The sequence below is a fragment of the Oncorhynchus kisutch genome, linkage group LG14 (assembly GCF_002021735.2).
Source record: "Oncorhynchus kisutch isolate 150728-3 linkage group LG14, Okis_V2, whole genome shotgun sequence".
In the NCBI taxonomy this organism is placed as follows: domain Eukaryota; kingdom Metazoa; phylum Chordata; class Actinopteri; order Salmoniformes; family Salmonidae; genus Oncorhynchus; species Oncorhynchus kisutch.
This window is the reverse complement of record NC_034187.2, coordinates 83,486,023-83,509,461: the sequence shown is the minus strand read 5'-3', so window position 1 is coordinate 83,509,461 and position 23,439 is coordinate 83,486,023.

The window sequence follows — 23,439 nt, the reverse complement described above, 5'->3', positions numbered from 1 at the left end:
CCCCTCCCTCCCTCCCTCCGGCCTGCTCACCTCCCATCCCCTCCCTCCCTTTTCCCATCCATCCCTCCCTACCCTCCTCACTCCCTTATTTCCCCTCCCTCCCTCCCTCTCTTTTCCCTCCTCCCCTCCCTTCCTCCCTCCCTCCCTGTCCCTCCCACCCTTCCCCCCTTCCCTCCCACCCACCCCCTCCCTCCGCTCTCCCTCCCTCCCTCACCTCCACTCCTCCCTCCCTCCCTCCCTCCCCATCCTTCCGTCCTCTCCCCTCTCTTATCATCCATCCCCCACCCCCCTCCGTCCCTTTTCCATCCCCCTCTCTCCTTCCCCTCCACTCCACCTCCCCTCCCGTCTATTCTCCCTCCTCTCCCCCTCCCTCATCCCTCCTCTCCCCATCCGTATCTCTCTCCCTCCCTCTCTCCCTCCCTCACGTCCCCCCACCCCCTCCCTCCCTCCCTCCTATCTCCCTCCCTCCCTCACTCACTCCCCCACCCCTCCCTCCTTTTCCATCCCTCCCCCCACCCCCCTCCTCCCTCCCTCCTATCTCCCTCCCTCCCCCCCACCCCCCTCCCTTCCATATCCTCCGGCCTATCTCCCTCCCCCCACCCCCCTCCCTCCCTCCTATCTCCCCCCACCCCCCTCCCTCCCGCCCACCCTCCTTTCATCCTTCTTCTTCCTCCCACAACCCTCCACCCTCCTTGCATCCCTCAATTGTATCCCTCCATCCCTGGAGACTAGACATGATCAATCAATCAATCAAATCTATTTATAAAGCACTTTTACATCGGCAGATGTCACAAAGTGCTATACAGAAACCTAGCCTAATACTCCAAACAGCAAGCAATGCAGATGTAGAAGCCCAGTAACTAGAAAAAAACTCCCTAGAAAAGCTGGAACCTAGGAAGAAACCTAGAGAGGAAACAGGCTCTGAGGGGTTGCCAGTCCTCTGGCTGTGCCTGGTGGGGATTATAAGAGTACATTAAGGCCAGCTCGTTATTCAAGATGTTGAAACATTCATAGATGACCAGCAGGGTAAAATAATAATCACAGTAGTTGCAGAGGGTGCAAAAGGTCAGCACCTCAGGAGTATATGTCAGTTGGCTTTTAATAGCCGAGCATTCAGAGGTCGACACAGCAGGTGCGGTAAAGAAGGAGAGGGAGTTTCCATTTTCAAATTAGTAATGTCACATGCACAAGTATAGTGAAACGAAAACTCAAAACCCAACAATTCAGTAATCAATAACAATGTTATACTAGAAATACAGATGAAGTCTGAAGGTTGGAATCATTAAAACTTGTTCTTCAACGACTCAACAAATTTCTTGTTAAAGTTTTGGCAAGTCGGTTAGGCCATCTACTTTGTGCATGACACAAGTAATTATTCCAACAATTGTTTACAAACCAGATTATTTCACTTATAATTCACTGTAAAACAATTCCAGTGGGTCAGAAATTTACATAGACTATGTTGATGTAATGATGTCATGGATTTAGAAGCTTCTGATAGGCTAATTGACATCATTTTAGTCAATTGGAGGTGTACCTGTGGATGTATTTCAAGGCCTACCTTCAAACTCAGTGCCTGTTTGCTTGACATCATGACAAAAGCAAAAGAAATCAGCCAAGACCTCAGCAAAAAAAGGACAACAAAGTCAAGGTATTGGAGTGGCCCTCACAAAGCCCTGACCTCAATCGCATAGAACATTTGTGGCCATTTGTGGCCAGAACTGAAAAAGCGCGTGCGAGCAAGGAGGCCTACGAACCTGACTCCGTTACACCAGCTCTGTCAGGAGGAATGGACTAAAGAAAAAAAGCGTGTGCGAGCAAGGAGGCCTACGAACCTGACTCCGTTACACCAGCTCTGTCAGGAGGAATGGGCTAAAGTTCACCCAACTTATTGTGGGAAGCTTGTGGAAGGCTACCTAAATGTTTTGACCCAAGTTACACAATTTAAAGGCAATGCTACCAAATACTAATTGAGTGTATGCAAACTTCTGACACACTGTGAATGTGATGAACAATGTACCCACTGGGAATGTGATGAACATATTAACAATGTACAGGGATACTGGAGTGATGGAGGTAGATATACAGTATGTAGGGGTAATCATACTATATACAGGGTCAGTACCATATTAACAATGTACAGGGATACTGGAGTGATGGAGGTAGATATGTAGAGGGATACTGGAGTGATGGAGGTAGATATGTACAGGGATACTGGAGTGATGGAGGTAGATATGTACAGGGATACTGGAGTGATGGAGGTAGATATGTACAGGGATACTGGAGTGATGGAGGTAGATATGTACAGGGATACTGGAGTGATGGAGGTAGATATGTACAGGGATACTGGAGTGATAGAGGTAGATATGTACAGGGATACTGGAGTGATGGAGGTAGATATGTACAGGGATACTGGAGTGATGGAGGTAGATATGTGTAGGGATACTGGAGTGATGGAGGTAGATATGTACAGGGATACTGGAGTGATGGAGGTAGATATGTGTAGGGATACTGGAGTGATAGAGGTAGATATGTGTAGGGATACTGGAGTGATGGAGGTAGATATGTGTAGGGATACTGGAGTGATGAATGTTGAACACAGTATTTCTCTATGAAAATGTTTGCATTAAAGGAAGTCATTTCTGGTTGAATGACAACAAATACTTTATTGAAGAATCACTACCAATCACCGACGAAGGTGGAGTAGACTTCAGCCCCGAACTTTCGGCTTGCCTCCAGAATATTTTGCTGTTGTTGTCCCCAAACAACTGAAAGAAACCTCACCAAAGTCCAAAACCAACATAACATCACAAAATGTCATTATAATATATGAAGAAAGTCTTCCGAACTCTTCAGCTTGGAGGCATGAGGATGCCGTTAGAGGGAGAATACTTAAGTTTACACAAGACACCACATAAGACATAAGGAATGCATCCTAAATAGCACACTATTCCCTTTATAGGGCACTACTTTTGACCAGAGCCCTGTGCACTAGATAGGTAGTAGGGTACCATTTGGGATGGAAGCCATGAATTAGAATGGAAACACTTCTATCAAGTTCATTCTTTACACATGTGAATACTCTGCTCATTATGCAAATACGGTGCTTATTAATGCACAGGGAGAGCGAATCGGGAAACATTTGAACTCTTCCTGAATAAAAATAATCCTCTTGGTGGTGCACCCTGGGATGTCCTATTTTGTGTGCCTTGTTAATGACTGTAGACACACGCATACATGGACACGCACACATGCACGGACACACACACACAAACACAAATTGACAAGCACTCACACAAGTACACACATGCACGCACGCAAACATGCACGCCCACAAAGCAGGCGTATAAAGATGGGGTTAATTGGGCCGGCGTAGATTCGATAATTAAAATGGCTCCCTAGTGATTCCAGCCTCAAATCTGGGCCTCCTCTGTTGAAGTATGGGTTAGTGTTTTGGGTTAGTGTTTTGGGTTAGTGTTTGGGTTAATGTTTGGGTTAGTGTTTTGGGTTAGTGTTTTGGGTTAGTGTTTGGGTTAGTGTTTGGGTTAGTGTTTTAAGTTAGTGTTTTGGGTTAGTGTTTTGGGTTAGTGTTTGGGTTAGTGTTTTGGGTTAGTGTTTGGGTTAGTGTTTTGGGTTAGAGTTTGGGTTAGTGTTTGGGTTAGTGTTTTAAGTTAGTGTTTTGGGTTAGTGTTTTGGGTTAGTGTTTTGGGTTAGTGTTTTAGGTTAGTGTTTTGGGTTAGTGTTTTGGGTTAGTGTTTGGGTTAGTGTTTGGGTTAGTGTTTGGGTTAGTGTTTGGGTTAGTGTTTTAGGTTAGTGTTTGGGTTAGTGCTTTGGGTTAATGTTTGGGTTAGTGTTTTGGGTTAGTGTTTTGGGTTAATGTTTGGATTATTGTCTTGGGTTACTGTTTTGGGTTAGTGTTTTGGGATAGTGTTTTGGGTTTGTGTTTGTAATATGTCTGTTTATGGAAGTCTTTACCTTGAAATGGAAAAAAAACAAGGAGGGAATAAAGGAGGGCTGAGAAGTGGATAATTTCAAATTGATAACGAGTGAAGCCAGGGGGGGGTTTTAGTGTGGTTATCCACCTGTATTCTACCACCTTCCTCTGGCTGTAGTCCATGTGGCTACTGTTTCCAGTCCAGTGATGTTCAAGTGTGTGATGGGATGTGTTTGAATGTGTTGAACTAAATGCGTTTGGCATTTGTTTTTGGTTAAGGTTAGTGTTAGGGTTAAGGTTAGTGTTAAGGTTAGTGTTAGGGTCAGGATGGTTGGCCTAGCGAGCTCCTCAGAGGAATACCTAACTTCTAAAAGTCTAAGCCATTCAGACGAATCCCGTTTATGGGTTAGTGTTTTGGGTTAGTGTTTTGGGTTAGTGTTTTGGGTTAGTGTTCTGGGTTAGTGTTTTGGTTAGTGTTTGGGTTAGTGTTTTGGGTTAATGTTTGGGTTAGTGTTTTGGGTTAGTGTTTTGGGTTAGTGTTTTGGGTTAGTGTTTTGGGTTAGTGTTTGGGTTAGTGTTTGGGTTAGTGTTTTGGGTTAGTGTTTTGGGTTAGTGTTTTGGGTTAGTGTTTGGGTTAGTGTTTGGGTTAGTGTTTTGGGTTAGTGTTTTGGGTTAGTGTTTTGGGTTAGTGTTTTGGGTTAGTGTTTTGGGTTAGTGTTTTGGGTTAGTGTTTTGGGTTGGTGTTTTGGGTTAGTGTTTTGGGTTAGTGTTTTGGGTTGGTGTTTGGGTTAGTGTTTGGGTTAGTGTTTTGGGTTAGTGTTTTGGGTTAGTGTTTTGGGTTAGTGTTTTGGGTTAGTGTTTTGGGTTAGTGTTTTGGGTTAGTGTTTGGGTTAATGTTTTGGGTTAGTGTTTTGGGTTAGTGTTTTGGGTTAGTGGTTTGGGTTAGTGTTAGGGTCAGGATGGTTGGCCTAGCGAGCTCCTCAGAGGAATACCTAACTTCTAAAAGTCTAAGCCATTCAGACGAATCCCGTGACGTTTGTAGGAGTCGTGTTCATGAGAGTCTCCCCTTTCCACAGCGTATTCAATCATTTGTATGCCAAATACAAACAATTTTTGGGGATCTCTCATGGTCAGCTGTGGCTTGGCCACGTTTCACCGCAGATGTGGATTGAGACGCAGCCGTTGCAAAACCTGATATCTCTAGCTTTAACAAAACCTGATATCTCTAGTTTAAACAAAACCTGATATCTCTAGCTTAAACTGATATCTCTAGCTTTAACAAAACCCGATATCTCTAGCTTAAACTGATATCTCTAGCTTTAACAAAACCTGATATCTCTAGCTTTAACAAAAACTGATATCTCTAGCTTAAACTGATATCTCTAGCTTTAACAAAACCTGATATCTCAAGTTTAAATAAAACCTGATATCTCTAGCTTTAACAAAACCTGATATCTCTAGCTTAAACTGACATCTCTAGCTTTAACAAAACCTGATATCTCTAGTTTTAACAAAAACTGATATCTCTAGCTTAAACAAAACCTGATATCTCTAGCTCAAACTGATATCTCTAGCTTTAACAAAACCTGATATCTCTAGTTTAAACTGATATCTCTAGCTTTAACAAAACTTGATATCTCTAGCTTTAACAAAACCTAATATCTCTAGCTTTAACAAAACCTGATATCTCAAGTTGAAACAAAACCTGATATCTCTAGCTTTAACAAAACCTGATATCTCCTGCTTTAACAAAACCTGATATCTCTAGCTTAAACAACCTGATATCTCAAGTTTAAACAAAACCTGATATCTCTAGTTTAAACAAAACCTGATATTTCAAGTTTAAACAAAACCTGATATCTCTAGTTTAAACAAAAACTGGTATCTCTAGCTTAAACAAAACCTGGTATCTCTAGCTTAAACAAAACCTGATATCTCTAGCTTAAACAAAACCTGATATCTCTAGCTTTAACAAAACCTGATATCTCTAGCTTAAACAAAACCTGATATCTCAAGTTTAAACAAAACCTGATATCTCTAGTTTAAACAAAACCTGATATTTCAAGTTTAAACAAAACCTGATATCTCTAGTTTAAACAAAAACTGGTATCTGTAGCTTAAACAAAACCTGGTATCTCTAGCTTAAACAAAACCTGATATCTCTAGCTTAAACAAAACCTGATATCTCTAGCTTTATCAAAACCTGATATCTCTAGTTTAAACAAAACCTGATATCTCTAGCTTAAACAAAACCTGATATCTCTAGCTTTAACAAAACCTGATATCTCTAGTTTAAACAAAACCTGATATCTCTAGTTTAAACAAAACCTGATATCTCTAGTTTAAACAAAACCTGATATCTCCAGCTTAAACAGATTGTTTTATTATGTTACTTAGATTGATGCACTGGTGCATCAATTTGACTCTTATGGATTAAAGATCAAACTGTAAACTTAAAAATCGGGTCAATATGTTTCTAATTAGCAGCATTAAGCAGATATTGATATGTAAGTCAATAATTTGATTGAAATACACAATTTTATTATTTATTTAACTAGGCAAGTCAGTTAAGAACAAATTCTTATTTACAATGATGGCCTACCGGGGAACAGTAGGTTAACTGCCTTGTTCAGAATGATTGATTTGTACCTTGTCAGCTCGGGGATTCAATTCAGCAACCTTTTGCTTACTGGCCCAATGCTCTAATCACAAGGCTACCTGCCACCACCTACACTACATGACCAGAAGTATGTGGACACCTGCTTATCGAACATCTCATTCCAAAATCACACGCATTAATATGGAGTTGGTCCCACCTTTGCTGCTATAACAGCCTCCACTCTTCTGGGAAGGCTTTCCAGTAGATGTTGGAACATTGCTGCTACAACAGTCTCCACTCTTCTGGGAAGGCTTTCCACTAGATGTTGGAACATTGCTGCTACAACAGCCTCCACTCTTCTGGGAAGGCTTTCCACTAGATGTTGGAACATTGCTGCTATAACAGCCTCCACACTTATGGGAAGGCTTTCCACTAGATGTTGGAACATTGCTGCTATAACAGCCTCCACACTTATGGGAAGGCTTTCCACTAGATGTTGGAACATTGCTGCGAGGACTTGCATCCATTCAGCCACAAGAGCATTAGTGAAGTCGGTCACTGATGTTGGGCGATTAGGCCTGGCTCGCAGTCGGTATTCCAATTAATCCCAAAGGTGTTCTATGCGGTTGAGGTCAGGGCTTTGTGCAGGCCAGTAGAGTTCTTCCACACCAATCTCAACAAACCATCTCTTTATGGACCTCACTTTGTGCATGGTGGCTTTGTCATGCTGAAACAGGAAAGGGCCCCAAACTGTTGCCACAAAGTTGGAAGCACACAATTGACTAAAATGTCATTGTATGCTGCAGCATTAAGATACACCCTTCTCTGTAACTACAGGGCCCAAACCATGACAAACTGCCCCAGACCATTATTCATCCTCCTCCGCCAAACAGTTGGCACTATACATTGGGGCAGGTAGCGTTCTTCTGGCATCCGCCAAACCTAGATTTTTCAGTTGGACTGCCAGTTGGTGAAGCGTGATTCATCACTCCAGAGAAAGCATTTCCACTGCTCCAGAGTCCAATGGCAGCGAGCTTTACACCAGGTGACGTGTGGCATTGTGAAAGGCTTGTGTGCGGCTGCTTGGCCATGAAAACCCATTTCATGAAGCTCCTGACAAACAGTTATTGTGCTGACGTTGCTTCCAGAGGCAGTTTGGAACTTGGTAGTAGACGATTTTTACCTGTTACTTGCTTCAGCACTCGGCGGTCCCATTGTTGCCCCGAAATGTTTCCACTTCACAATAACAGCACTTACAGTTCTAGCAAGGCAGACATTTGATGAACTGACTCATTGGAAAGGTGGCATCCTATGACGGTGCCAAGGTGAAAGTCAATGAGCTTTTCAGTGAAACCATTCAACTACCAATGTTTTGTCAATGGAGATTGCATGGCTGTGTGCTCAATTTTGTACACCTGTCACCTATTTTCTTTACTTTAACCCTAACAGATGAGCTAAATTAATTTCATACTCGATTGAGACAAGAAACACCAACTTTTCCGGAAGGCTGTGTGATCACGCTCTCCATAGCCGATGTGAGCAATACCTTTAAAGAGGTCAAGGTTAACAAAGCCGTGGGGCCAGACGGATCACCATGACGTTTACTCAAAGCATACACAGACCAATTGGCAAGTGTCTTCACTGACATTTTCAACCTCTGCTTGGCCGAGTCTATATACCTGAACTCAGCAAAAAAAGAAACGTCCTCTCACTGTCAACTGCATTTATATTCAGCACACATAATATGTGTAAATACTTGTAGGACTAAATAAGATTCAACAACTGAGACATAAACTGAACAAGTTCCACAGACATGTGACTAACATAAATGGAATAATGTTTCTCTGAACAAAGGGGTGTCAAAATCAAAAGTAACAGTCAGTATCTGGTGTGGCCACCAGCTGCATTAACTTCTTTGGGATAGGGGGCAGCATTTTCACTTTTTGTTGAATAGCATGCCCAGAGTAAACTGCCTCCTACTCAGTCCCAGATGCTAATATATGCATATTATTATTAGTTATTAGTATTGGATAGAAAACACTCTAAAGTTTCTAAAACTGTTTAAATGATGTCTGTGAGTATAACAGAACTCATATGGCCGGCAAAAACCTGAGAAAAAAATCCAAACAGGAAGTGGGAAATCAAAGGTTGGTCGTTTTTGAACTCAGCCCCTATCGAATTCACAGTGAGATACGGGTTATGTTGCACTTCCTAAGGCTTCCGCTAGATGTCAACCGTCTTTAGAATGTTGTTTCAGGCTTCTACAGTGAAGGGGGGGCTGATGAGAGCTGTTTGACTAAGGGGTCTGCCAGCAGTCTCGTTCTCAGTCACGCGCATTTCAAATGAGAGGTAGCTCTCTGCTTTTCTACAGACAATGGAATTCTCCGGTTGGAACATTCTCCGGTTGGAACATGAAGGTCATCAAAGGTAAGTGAATATTTATAATGCTATTTCTGACTTCTGTTGACTCCACAACATGGCAGATATTTCTTTTGGCTGGTTTGTGCTCTGAGCGCTCTACTCAGATTGTGCTTTTTCCGTAAAGTTTGTGGAAATCTGACACAGCAGTTGCATTAAGGAGAAGTGTATCTAAAGTTCCATGCATAACACTTGAATTTTCCTCAACGTTTATAATGATTTATGTAAATTCATGTGGCTCTCTGCACAATCACCGCATGTTTTGGAACTACTGAACGTAACACGCCAATGTAAAATTTGATTTTTGGATATAAATATGAACTTTATCAAACAAAACATGCATGTATTGTGTAACATGAAGTCCTATGAGTTTCATCTGATGAAGACTATCAAAGGTTAGTGATTAATTTTATCTCTATTTGTGCTTTTTGTGATTCCTCTCTTTGGCTGGAAAAATGGCTGGGTTTTTCTGTGGCTTTGTGGTGACCTAACATAATTGTTTTGTTGAGCTATCGCTGTAAAGCATTTTTGAAATCAGACACTGTGACTGGATTAACGAGAATTTTATCTTTAAAATGCTGTAAAATAATTGTACGTTTGAGAAATTAGATTTATGAAATTTCTGTTGATTTGTATTTGGCGCCCTGCAATTTCATTGGCTGTTGGCGTGGGAACCCCAGTCCTAGGCAGGTTAATTAAGTACTGCAGTACATCTCCTCCTCATGGACTAGACCAGATTTGCCAGTTCTTGCTGTGAGATGTAACCCCACTCTTCTATCAAGGCACCTAAAAGATCACAGACATTTCTGGGGGTAATGGCCCTAGACCTCACCATCTGATCCAACAGGTCCCAGACGTGCTCAATGGAATTGAGATCCGGGCTCTTCGCTGGCCATGGCAGAACACTGACATTCCTGTTTTGCCGGAAATCACATACAGAACGAGCAGTATGGCTGGTGGCATTGTCATGCTGGAGGGTCATGTCAGGACGAGCCTGCAGGAAAGGTACCACATGAGTGAGGAGGACGTCTTCCCTGTAACGCAAAGCATTGAGATTGCCTGCAATGACAACAAGCTCAGTCCAATGATGCTGTGACACACTGCCCCAGACCATGATGGACCCTCCACCTCCAAATCAATTCCGCTCCAGAGTACAGGCCTCGGTGTAACGCTCATTCCTTTGACGATACACACGAATCCGACCATCACCCCTGGTGAGACCAAACCGCAACTAGTCAGTGAAGAGCACTTTTTGCCAGTCCTGTCTGGTCCGGCGATGGTGGGTTGTGCCCATGGGCACCGTTGTTGCCGGTGATGTCTGGTGAGGACCTGCCTTACAACAGGCCTACACACCCTCAGTCCAACCTCTCTCAGCCTATTGCGGACAGTCTGAGCACTGATGGAGTGATTGGGCATTCCTGGTGTAACTCGGGCAGTTGTTGTTGCCAACCTGTCCCGCAAGTGTGATGTTCAGCTGTACCAATCCTGTGCAGGTGTTGTTACACGTGGTCTGCCACTGCGAGGACGATCAGCTGTCCGTCCTGTCTCCCTGTAGCACTGTCTTAGGCGTCTCACAGTACGGACATTGCAATTTATTTCCCTGGCCACATCTGCAGTTCTCATGCCTCCTTGCAACATGCTTAAGGCACGTTCACACAGATGAGCAGGGACCCTGGGCATCTTTCTTTTGGTGTTTTTCAGAGGCAGTAGAAAGGCCTCTTTAGTGTCCTAAGGTTTCATAACTGTGACCTTCATTGCCTACCGTCTGTAAGCTGTTAGTGTCTTAACGACCGTTCATTCATTGTGTATGGTTCATTAAACAAAGATGGGAAACGGTATTTAAAACACTTTACAATGAAGATCTGTGAAGTTATTTGGATTTTTACTAATTATATTTGAAAGATAGGGTCCTGAAAAAGGGCTCACAACACCATCATGACAGAAACACTAGACCCATTCCAATTCACATACCACCCCAACAGATCCACAGATGACACAATCTCAATCGCACTCCACACTGCCCTTTCCCACCAGGACAAAAGGAACACCTATGTGAGAATGATGTTCATTGACTACAGCTCAGCATTCAAAACCATAGTGACCTCAAAGCTCATCACTAAGCTAAGAATCCTGGGTCTAAATACCTTCCTCTGCAACTGAATCCTGTCTTTCCTGACGGGCCGCCCCCAGGTGGTAAGGGTAGGAAACAACACGTCTGCCATGTTGATCCTGAACACTGGGGCCCCTCAGGGGTGTGTTCTTAGTCCCCTCCTTTACTCCACGTTCACCCACAACTGTGTGGCCAAACACGACTCCAACACCATCATTAAGATGTCTGGTCACTGACATCTATGAGACAGCCTATAGGGAGGAGGTCAGAGACCTGGCAGTGTGGTGCCAGGACAACAACCTCTCCCTCAATGTGATCAAGACAAAGGAGATGATCGTGGACTACAGGAAAAGGAGGTCCGAGCACTCCCCCATTGACATCGACATCTCCCGAGCCCGTACGGGAGTTGTAGCGATGAGACAAGATAGTAACTATCCAACCCGGAAGCCAGCCGCACCAATGTGTTGGAGGAAACACCGTACACCTAGCAACCTGGTCAGCGTGCACTGCGCCCGACCGGCATCAGGAGTCGCTAGTGCGCTCCCGAGAGGCGCAGTGGCCTAAGGCACTGCATTGTGCTAGCTGCGATGCAGTGCGAAATTGGGGAGAAATTGGGGAGAGGTGCAACAGTTGCACCATTGAGAGCATTCTGACCAGTTGCATCACTGCCTGGTATGGCAACTGCTCGGCATCTGACCATAAAGGCACTACTGAGAGTAGTGGGTACGGCCCAGTACATCACTGGGTCAAGCTTCCTGCCATCCAGGACCTATATACTAGGCGGTGTCAGAGGAAGGTCCCAAAAAAATTGTCAAAGGGTCCAGTCACCAAAGTTATAGACTGTTCTCTCTACTACCGCACGGCAAGCATTACAGGAGGGCCACGTCTAGGACAACTACTAAACATCTTCTACCCTGAATCCATAAGACTCCTGAACATCTAGTCAAATGGCTACCCAGACTATTTACATTTTATTTTACCCTGTTGCTACTCGCTGTTTATTATCTATGCTTAGTCACTTTCACAAATGACCCTAATTAACCTGCACACCTGCACATTGACTCAGGTACTGTGTATATAGCCTCATTATTGTTATGGAAATGTATTGTGTTACCTTGTGAATGATTGGATTTTCTTTTTAACTTTAGTTTATTTAGTCAATATTTTAATAACTCTATTTCTTGAATTGCGTTGTTGATTAAGGGCTTGTAAGCATTTAACCTGTCTATTTAACCTGAGTGTAATGTTTACTGTTCAGTTTGATTGCTTATTTCACTTTTGTCTATTATCTATTTTTATTTGCTTTGGCAATGTAAAAAAATATGTTTACAAATGCCAATAAAATTTAACTGAGAGCGAGAGAGAGAGAGAGAGAGAGAGAGAGAGAAAGAGAGGAAGAGAGAGGTAAAGAGAGGAAGAGAGAGGTAAAGAGAGGAAGAGAACCAGTGAAGTGACAGATAGAAAGAAACTGAATAGCCAAACTGGGACCAGGACTGAATATGGTTGCCATAGCAAACTGCTTAGTATTAATGTCTGGGGAGGTAGATGGTTCTCCTCTTTTTGCTGTGTGTGTGTGTGTGTGTGTGTGTGTGTGTGTGTGTGTGTGTGTGTGTTACGTAAGGCGCACACAGATTATGTTAGACAGAACACCATATACACAGTATGAGCATAACATGCAAAAGACCAAATGCAGGAAATGATGTCTGTCTTTATTATTTAAAACAATATTTATTTGCTGAACATCTGAAGCTGAAGGCTGGAGTTGGACATTACTGACAAGATCATTTATATATCAAGGAGAGGAAGGAGGAGGAAATTATTGACCAGAGAGAGGGAGGAGGAGGACATTAGTCACCAGAGAGAGAGCGGAGGAGGACATTATTGACCAGAGAGAGGGAGGAGGACATTATCGACTGAAGTAAGGGAGGAGGACATTATTGACCAGAGAGAGGAAGGAGGACAATATTGCCCAGAGAGAGGGAGGATATCATTATTTATCAGAAAGAGGGAGCAGGACATTATTGACCAAAGAGAGGGAGGAGGAGGACATTATTGACCAGGGAGAGGGAGGAGGAGGACATTATTGACCAGGGAGAGAGGAGGAGGACATTATTGACCAGGGAGAGGGAGGAGGAGGACATTATTGACCAGGGAGAGAGGAGGAGGACATTATTGACCAGGGAGAGGGAGGAGGAGGACATTATTGACCAGGGAGAGGGAGGAGGAGGACATTATTGACCAGGGAGAGGGAGGAGGAGGACATTATTGACCAGGGAGAGGGAGGAGGAGGACATTATTGACCAGGGAGAGAGGAGGAGGACATTATTGACCAGGGAGAGGGAGGAGGAGGACATTATTGACCAGGGAGAGGGAGGAGGAGGACATTATTGACCAGGGAGAGGGAGGAGGAGGACATTATTGACCAGGGAGAGGGAGGAGGAGGACATTATTGACCAGGGAGAGAGGAGGAGGACATTATTGACCAAAAAGCGGGAGGAGGACATTATTGTCCAGAGAGAAGGAGGAGGGCATTATTGACAGGAGAGAGATAGGGAAACATTATTGATCAGAGAGAGCGAGGCGCAGGACATTATTGACCAGAGAGAGAGGAGGACATTATTGATCAGAGAGAGGGAGGCGCAGGACATTATTGATCAGAGAGAGGGAGGAGCAGGACAGTATTGACCAGAGAGAGGGAGGAGGACATTATTGATCAGAGAGAGGGAGGCGCAGGACATTATTGATCAGAAAGAGGAGGACATTATTGACCAGAGAGAGGGAGGAGGACATTATTGACCAAAGTAAGGGAGGAGGAGGACATTATTGACCGAAGTAAGGGAGGAGGAGGACATTATTGACCAGAGAGAGGGAAGAGGAGGACATTATTCACCAGAGAGAGGGAGGAGGACATTATTGACCAGAGAGAGGGAAGAGGAGGACATTATTCACCAGAGAGAGGGAGGAGGACATTATTGACCAGAGTTAGGGAGGAGGAGGACATTATTCACCAGAGAGAGGGAGGAGGAGGACATTATTGACAGGAGAGAGAAGGAGCAGGACATTATTGATCAGAGACAGGGAGGAGCAGGAAATTATTGACCAGAGAGAGAGGAGGACATTATTGATCAGAGAGAGGGAGGCGCAGGACATTATTGACCAGAGAGAGAGGAGGACATTATTGATCAGAGAGAGGGAGGTGCAGGACATTATTGACCAGAGACAGGGAGGAGCAGGACAGTATTGACCAGAGAGAGAGGAGAACATTATTGATCAGAGAGAGGGAGGCGCAGGACATTATTGACCAGAGAGAGAGGAGGACATTATTGATCAGAGAGAGGGAGGCGCAGGACATTATTGATCAGAAAGAGGAGGACATTATTGACCAGAGAGAGGGAGGAGGACATTATTGACCGAAGTAAGGGAGGAGGAGGACATTATTGACCGAAGTAAGGGAGGAGGAGGACATTATTGACCAGAGAGAGGGAAGAGGAGGACATTATTCACCAGAGAGAGGGAGGAGGACATTATTGACCAGAGAGAGGGAAGAGGAGGACATTATTCACCAGAGAGAGGGAGGAGGACATTATTGACCAGAGAGAGAGGAGGACATTATTGATCAGAGAGAGGAGCAGGACATTATCGAACAGATAGATGGAGGAGGACAATTTTGACCAGAGAGATAGAGGAGGACATTATCGAACAGATAGATGGAGGAGGACATTTTTGACCAGAGAGTTAGAGGAGGACATTTTTGACCAGAGAGAGGAGGACATTACTGTCCAGAGAGAGGGAGGAACAGGACATTACTGTCCAGAGAGAGAGGAGGACATTTTGACCTGAGAGAGAGAGAGGAAAAAATTATTGACCAGAGAGAGGGAGGAGGAGGACATTACTGACCAGAGAGAGGGAGGAAGAGGACATTGTTGATCAGAGAGAGGAGGACATTATTCACCAGAGAGGGAGGGGACAATATTGACCAGAGAGGGAGGAGGAGGTAGATCCTATTACAACTAATTGAGGACATGAGTGGGGAAGAAATAAACATTATGAAAGTGACAGAGAGAGTAAGTAAAAGAGGAATAAAAAGAGAGGGTTTAGATGAAGAAAAAAGTAAGAGATAAAACTAGAAAGAAAGAGAACAAGTGGTTTACGACAGCAGAATGGTTTATGATGAGGAGATCAGAAAGAAAGGAGGGATGAAAAGGGAGGAAGAGGAAGCAGAGAGAAAGGAAGGGTAGAGATGTGGCAGTGTCAGCAGGGGTTAAAAAAATAACAGCGGTAGTTTGAGAGAGAGAGAGAGAGACAGAGACACAGAGAGAGAGAGAGAGAGAGACAAAGAGAGAGAGACATTTAACCGAAGAAAATTAACAACAATGACAAATGGTTTGATGAAGAATGCAAAAATCTAAGAAAGAAATTGAGAAACCTGTCCAACCAAAAACATAGAGACCCGGAAAACCTGAGTCTACGCCTTCACTATGGTGAATCACTAAAACAATACAGAAATACACTACGGAAAAAGAAGGAACAGCATGTCAGAAATCAGCTCAATGTAATTGAAGAATCCATAGACTTTAACCACTTCTGGGAAAATTGGAAAACACTAAACAAACAACAACACGAAGAATTATCTTTCCAAAATGGAGATGTATGGGTAAACCACTTCTCCAATCTTTTTGGCTCTATAACAAAGAATAAAGAGCAAAAACATATACATGATCAAAATACAGATCTTAGAATCAACTATTAAAGACTACCAGAACCCACTGGATTCTCCAATTACATTGAATGAGTTACAGGACAAAATAAAAACCCTCCAACCCAAAAAGGCCTGTGGTGTTGATGGTATCCTCAATGAAATGATCAAATATACAGACAACAAATTCCAATTGGCTATACTAAAACTCTTTAACATCATCCTTAGCTCTGGCATCTTCCCCAATATTTGGAACCATGGACTGATCACCCCAATCCACAAAAGTGGAGACAAACTTGACCCCAATAACTACCGTGGAATATGTGTCAACAGCAACCTTGGGAAAATCCTCTGCATTATCATTAACAGCAGACTCGTACACTTCCTCAATGAAAACAATGTACTGAACAAATGTCAAATTGGCTTTTTACCAAATTACCGTACAACAGACCATGTATTCACCCTGCACACCCTAATTGACAACCAAACAAACCAAAACAAAGGCAAAGTCTTCTCATGCTTTGTTGATTTCAAAAAAGCCTTCAACTCAATTTGGCATGAGGGTCTGCTATACAAACTGATGGAAAGTGGTGTTGGGGATAAACCTACGACATTATAAAATCCATGTACACAAACAACAAGTGTGCGGTTAAAATTGGCAAAAAACACACACATTTCTTCACACAGGGTCGTGGGGTTAGACAGCGATGCAGCTTAAGCCCCACCCTCTTCAACATATATATCAACGAATTGGCGCGGGCACTAGAAAAGTCTGCAGCACCCGGCCTCACCCTACTAGAATCCGAAGTCAAATGTCTGCTGTTTGCTGATAATCTGGTGCTTCTGTCACCAACCAAGGAGGGCCTACAGCAGCACCTAGATCTTATGCACAGATTCTGTGAGACCTGGGCCCTGACAGTAAATCTCAGTAAGACCAAAATAATGGTGTTCCAAAAAAGGTCCAGTCACCAGGACCACAAATACAAATTCCATCTAGACACCATTGCCCTAGAGCACACAAAAAACTATACATACCTTGGCCTAAACATCAGCGCCACAGGTAACTTCCACAAAGCTGTGAATCGATCTGAGAGACAAGGCAAGAAGGGCATTCTATGCCATCAAAAGGAACATAAATTTCAACATACCAATTAGGATTTGGCTAGAAATACTTGAATCAGTCATAGAGCCCATTGCCCTTTATGGTTGTGAGGTCTGGGGTCCACTCACCAACCAAGACTTCACAAAATGGGACAAACACCAAATTGAGACTCTGCACGCAGATTTCTGCAAAAATATCCTCCGTGTACAACGTAGAACACCAAATAATGCATGCAGAGCAGAATTAGGCCGATACCCACTAATTATCAAAATCCAGAAAAGAGCCGTTAAATTCTATAACCACCTAAAAGGAAGCGATTCCCAAACCTTCCACAACAAAGCCTCACCTACAGAGAGATGAACCTGGAGAAGAGTCCCCTAAGCAAGCTGGTCCTGGGGCTCTGTTCACAAACACAAACACACCCTACAGAGGCCCAGGACAGCAGCACAATTAGACCCAACCAAATCATGAGAAAACAAAAAGATAAATACTTGACACATTGGAAAGAATTAACAAAAAAACAGAGCAAACTAGAATGCTATTTGGCCCTACACAGAGAGTACACAGCGGCAGAATACCTGACCACTGTGACTGACCCAAAATTAAGGAAAGCTTTGACTATGTACAGACTCAGTGAGCATAGCCTTGCTATTGAGAAAGGCCACCGTAGGCAGACCTGGCTCTCAAGAGAAGACAGGCTATGTGCTCACTGCCCACAAAATGAGGTGGAAACTGAGCTGCACTTCCTAACCTCCTGCCCAATGTATGACCATATTAGAGAGACATATTTCCCTCAGATTACACAGATCCACAAAGAATTCGAAAACAAATCCAATTTTGAAAAACTCCCATATCTACTGGGTGAAATTCCACAGTGTGCCATCACAGCAGCAAGATTTGTGACCTGTTGCCACAAGAAAAGGGCAACCAGTGAAGAACACACACCATTGTAAATACAACCCATATCTATGCTTATTTATTTTATCTTGTGTCCTTTACCATTTGTACATTGTTAAAACACTGTGTATATATATATATATATGACATTTGTAATGTCTTTATTGTTTTGAAACTTCTGTATGTGTGATGTTTACTGTTCATTTTTATTGTTTATTTCACTTTATATATTCACTTTATATTATCTGGCAATGTTAACACATGTTTCCCATACCAATAAAGCCCTTGAATTGAATTGAATTAAATTGAATTGAATTGAGAGAGAGAGAGAGAGAGAGAGAGAGAGAGAGAGACAGACAGAGAGAGAGACAGAGAGAGAGACAGAGAGAGAGAGAGAGAGAGAGAGAGAGAGAGAGAGAGAGAGAGACAGAGAGAGAGAGAGAGAGAGAGAGAGACAGAGAGACAGAGAGAGAGAGAGAGAGAGAGAGAGAGAGAGAGAGAGAGAGAGAGAGAGAGAGAGAGACAGAGAGAGAGAGAGACAGAGAGAGAGAGACAGAGAGAGAGACAGAGAGAGAGAGAGAGACAGAGAGAGAGAGACAGAGAGAGAGACAGAGAGACAGAGAGAGAGAGAGAGAGAGAGAGAGAGAGAGAGAGAGAGAGAGAGAGAGAGAGAGAGAGAGAGAGAGACAGAGAGAGAGACAGAGAGAGAGACAGAGAGAGAGAGAGACAGAGAGACAGAGAGAGAGAGAGAGACAGAGAGAGAGAGAGAGACAGAGAGAGAGAGAGAGACAGAGACAGAGAGACAGAGAGAGGGAGAGAGAGAGAGACAGAGAGAAAACAATGGAGCATTACAGAGATTTTGAAAAGGTTGAACAGATGGAGATAATAAAGAGGCTGATAAACAAAGTGAGTATATTAGATTGACAGAGTGAGAGAATAAGACTACCAGTTACAGGTCAAACAGAGGTTTGTACTCTCTTTCATCCCCACATCGCTCCATCTTCCAGAACTCTGGCTCCAACATTGCAGTAATACCTAGCAATAAAATATAATAACATATACTGTACTCACAATCCAGAAAAATAAAGAAATTGAGAAATATCAGGTCAAGCAATGACAGAGACCGGAATATAATTATAAGTAGATATAATGTATAGAAATATATACAGTGGGGCAAAAAAGTATTTAGTCCGCCACCAATTGTGCAAGTTCTCCCACTTAAAAAGATGAGAGGCCTGTAATTTTCATCATAGGTACACTTCAGCTATGACAGACAAAATGGAAAAAAATCCAGAAAATCACATTGTAGGATTTTTTATGAATTTATTTTCAAATTATGGTGGATAATAAGTATTTGGTCAATAACAAAAGTTTATCTCAATACTTTGTTATATACCCTTTGCTGGCAATGACAGAGGTCAAAAGTTTTCTGTAAGTCTTCACAAGGTTTTCACACACTGTTGCTGGTATTTTGGCCCATTCCTCCATGCAGATCTCCTCTAGAGCAGTGATGTTTTGGGGCTGTTGCTGGGCAACATGGACTTTCAACTCATGGACTTTCAACTTGAGATCTGGAGACTGTATGTATATACATGTAATGGTGTGTTTTGTATGTAAACAAAGTTTGTGACTAGTGTTCAATGACTCTATCTATGTACGTAGTTTCTTGTCGTGATATGTGTTTTGAACTATATTTATATTTGATTACTGTATTTATTTTAATCCCAGTCCCCCGTCCCCGTAGGAAGCCTTTTGCCTTTTTCTCGGCCGTCATTTTAAAATAAGAATTTGTTCTAAACTGAAGTGCCTGGTTAAATAACAGTAAAATGATGGTCTGGAGATAGAAGCTGTTTCTCAGTCTCTTGGTCCTGGATTTGATGCACCTGTACTTTCTCCACCTTCTAGATGGTAGTGGGGTGAACAGGCCGTGGCTCGGTTGGCTGAGGCCCTTGATTATCTTCTAGATGGTATTGGGGTGAACAGGCCGTGGCTCGGTTGGCTGAGGCCCTTGATTATCTTCTAGATGGTAGTGGGGTTAACAGGCCGTGGCTCGGTTGGCTGAGGTCCTTGATTATCTTCTAGATGGTAGTGGGGTGAACAGGCCGTAGCTCGGTTGGCTGAGGTCCTCATAAGTGTTGGGGGCCCGCATCAGAGGCTCGATTATGCTTTCCTCGAAGTGGATGTTAATCTTGTCCGGGAGTGAGGCATCCGTGTCCGCGACATGGCCGGTTTTCCCTTTATAATTCATGATTGATGAATGTAATTTCTGAGACGTTGAATTGCAACTCCACCTGATCCCTGTACTGTCATTTTGCCCTTTTGATTGCCTTATGGAGATCATAGTGTCACGCCCTGACCCTAGAGAACCGTTTTATTTCTCTATTTTGGTTAGGTCAGGGTGTGATGTGGGGTGGGCAATCTAGTTTCTTTATTTCTACGTTTTCTGTTTCTATGTTTTGGCCCGGGTATGGTTCTCAGTCAGGGACAGCTGTCTATCATTGTCTCTGATTGGGAATCATACTTAGGCAGCCTGTTTTCCCACCTTAGTTGTGGCTAGTTGTCTGTGTTAGTGGCCTGTATAGCCCTAGTCAGCGTCACCGTTGTTATTTCTTGTTTCTTGTGTAAAATGTACACTCACCACGCTGCTCCTTGGTCCGGACATTTCCCTGACGAAGTTCGTGACACATGGTTGGTCTGTTTTGTACACATCCATATTCCAAGTCACCTTGCCATGGTTAAATGAGGTAGTTTGCTCTTTCAGTTTTGCTCGAATGTTGCCATCTATCCATGGATTTTGGTTTGAATAAGATCTAATCATCACAGTGAGAACAAAATCCTTTATGCACTTCCTGATGAACCCAGTCACCATGGGAACAACATCCTCTATGCACTTCCTGATGAACACAGTCACCGAGTCAGTGACATCAATACTATTCTCGGGAACATTTGTCAGTCTGCATGATCAAAACAATCTTGAAGCATGGATTATGATTGGCCAGACAGACGTTGAACAGTCCTAACCGTTGGAGCTTCCTGTTCAAGTTTATGCCTATAGGTGGGGAGGACCAGAATGGAGACATGATCTGATTTGCCAAATGCAGCGTGGGGGAGGGTGGGGGAGGGCCTTGCAGACATCCCAGAAGCAAGAATAGCAATGATCCAGGGTATGTGATGCGTGTAGCACAGGAGATGTGCTGATAGAATTTCAGGAACACTTTCCTCAGGTTTCCTTTATTAAAGTCCCGACCTAGAATAAATGAGTGCTTGTGGTTTCCAGTTTGCACATAGTTCAGTGTAGTTCCTTGAGAGCCGTCGTCCCGTGGGGGGGAATATACACAGCATTGACGATGACCAAATACATTTTTCTCAGTAGGTAATGTGATTGCCGCTTGATGGTGAGGCACTCCAGATGGGGAGAACAAAAGGTCTTGAGTTCCTCACATCATGAGTTGTTAATCCTGAAACAAACCGCTCTGCCTTTCTTTTTCCAGAGAGTTCTTTATCCTTGTCCGCACGATGGACGGAGAACCCCGCTGGCTGAATGGACGGGAAATATATATCCGGAGAGTATGTTACTGTCCCTGATGTCTCTCTGGAAGGAGATCCTTTCCCTGAGCTTGTCTACTTTATTGTCCTGGGACTGAAGGTTAGCACGTAATATACCCAAAAACATTGGATGGTCTGAGTCTGACTAAGGCCCCGCTCCTTCCACCTCTTCTCCGGCATCTTCATTTTGGTCCCGCCCACCGGGATGAATAGAGCTATTCAAACAAAGGATCCAGGTCAGGAATTTCAGGTGATTGACAGCTGATCTAACCAATCGACCCAAACGTTATTTCCGTCTGTAGGTAATAATACAAGAAAAGTTCTGAGCAAATAATGATGTAATAAAGAAATAGGAAACAAAAGAAAATGACATACTGAAAAGTTGACTAGGAGTTAGAAACCGGGTCATAGTATCTGTCTGCACCATTATGACTAGAAACCGGGTCACAGTACCTGTCGGCGCCATTTTGACTCTCGTGTAGGAGATGAGAGGAGTGGGAGAGGAGGCAAGGGGAGGAGAGGAAAGGAGAGGGAGATGATGATGATGAATGAATTGATGGCCTAGTGAGCGGAGCTAAGAGTGCTGCCACTCCACAGCGGAAGTCAGGGTGACATGTTCAGACAGGGTGTTCATTACTGCCCATCTATTGATGGAGCCAAACTCCCTGCACAGAGCCAGACGGAGAGGAGGGTGGAAAGAGATATGATGCCTTTGGGTTAGGAGCTTTGGACAGGTAGGCCAGCACGAGCTCCCTCTCTCTCTCTCTCTCTCTCTTTCTCTGTCTCTGTCTCTGTCTCTGTCTCTGTCTCTGTCTCTGTCTCTGTCTCTGTCTCTGTCTCTGTCTCTCTTTCTCTGTCTCTCTCTCTCTGTCTCTACTCCCTCTCAATTCAGTAAAATACAGTAATGTAACGACGTGCAAATGGTTAAAGTACAAAAGGGATATTTACATTGGTTTTTGTTCTTCACTGGTTTCCTTTTTCTTGTGGCAACAGGTTACAAATCTTGCTGCTGTGATGGCACACTGTGGAATTTCATCGGGTAGATATGGGAGTTGATCAAAATCGTGATTGTTTTCGAATTCTTTATGGATCTGTGTAATCTGAGTGAAATATGTGTCTCTAATATGGTCATACATTGGGCAGGAGGTTAGGAAGTGCAGGTCAGTTTCCACCTCCTTTTGTAGACAGTGTGCACCTAGGCAGACATGGCTCTCAAGAGATGACAGGCTAAGGCGGCCTTTCTCAATAACAAGGCTATGCTCACTGAGTCTGTACATAGTTAAAGCTTTTTTAAGTTTGGGTCAGTCACAGTGGACAGGTATTCTGCCACTGTGTACTCTCTGTTTAGGGCCAAATAGCATTTAGTTTGCTCTGTTATTTTGTTAATTCTTTCCAATGTGTCAAGTAATTATCTTTTTGTTTTCTCATGATTTGATTGGGTCTAATCGTGCTGCTGTCCTGGGGCTCTGTGTTTGTGTTTGTGTTTGTGAACAGAGCCCCAGGACAAGCTTGCTTATGGAACTATTTTCCAAGTTCATCTCTCTGTAGGTGATGGCTTTGTTATGGAAGGTTTGGGAATCACTTTCTTTTAGGTGTTTGTAGAATTTAACGACTCTTTCTGGATTTTGATATTTAGTGGGTGTCAGCCTAATTCTGCTCTGCATGCATTATTTGGTGTTTTACGTTGTACATGGAGGACACATTTGAAGAATTCTGCATGAGTCTCAATTTGGTGTTTGTCCCATTATGTGAGTTCTTGGTTGGTGAGCAGGTCCCAGACCTCACAACCATAAAGGCCAATGAGTTCTATAACTAATTCAAGTATTTTTAGCCAGATCCTAATTGGTATGTCGAATTTGATGTTTCTTTTGATGGCATTGAATGACCTCATCTCTCAGATTGTTCACAGCTTTGTGGAAGTTACCTGTGGCATGATGTGTAGGCCGAGGTATGTATGGTTTTTTGTGTGCTCTAGGGCAACAGTGTCTAGGTGAAATTTGTATTTGTGGTCCTGGCGACTGGACCTCTTTTGGAACACCATTAATTTGGTTTCACTGAGATTCACTGTCAGGGCCCAAGTTTGGCAGAATCTGTGCAGAAGGTCTAGGTGCTGCTGTAGGCCCTCCTTGGTTGGGGA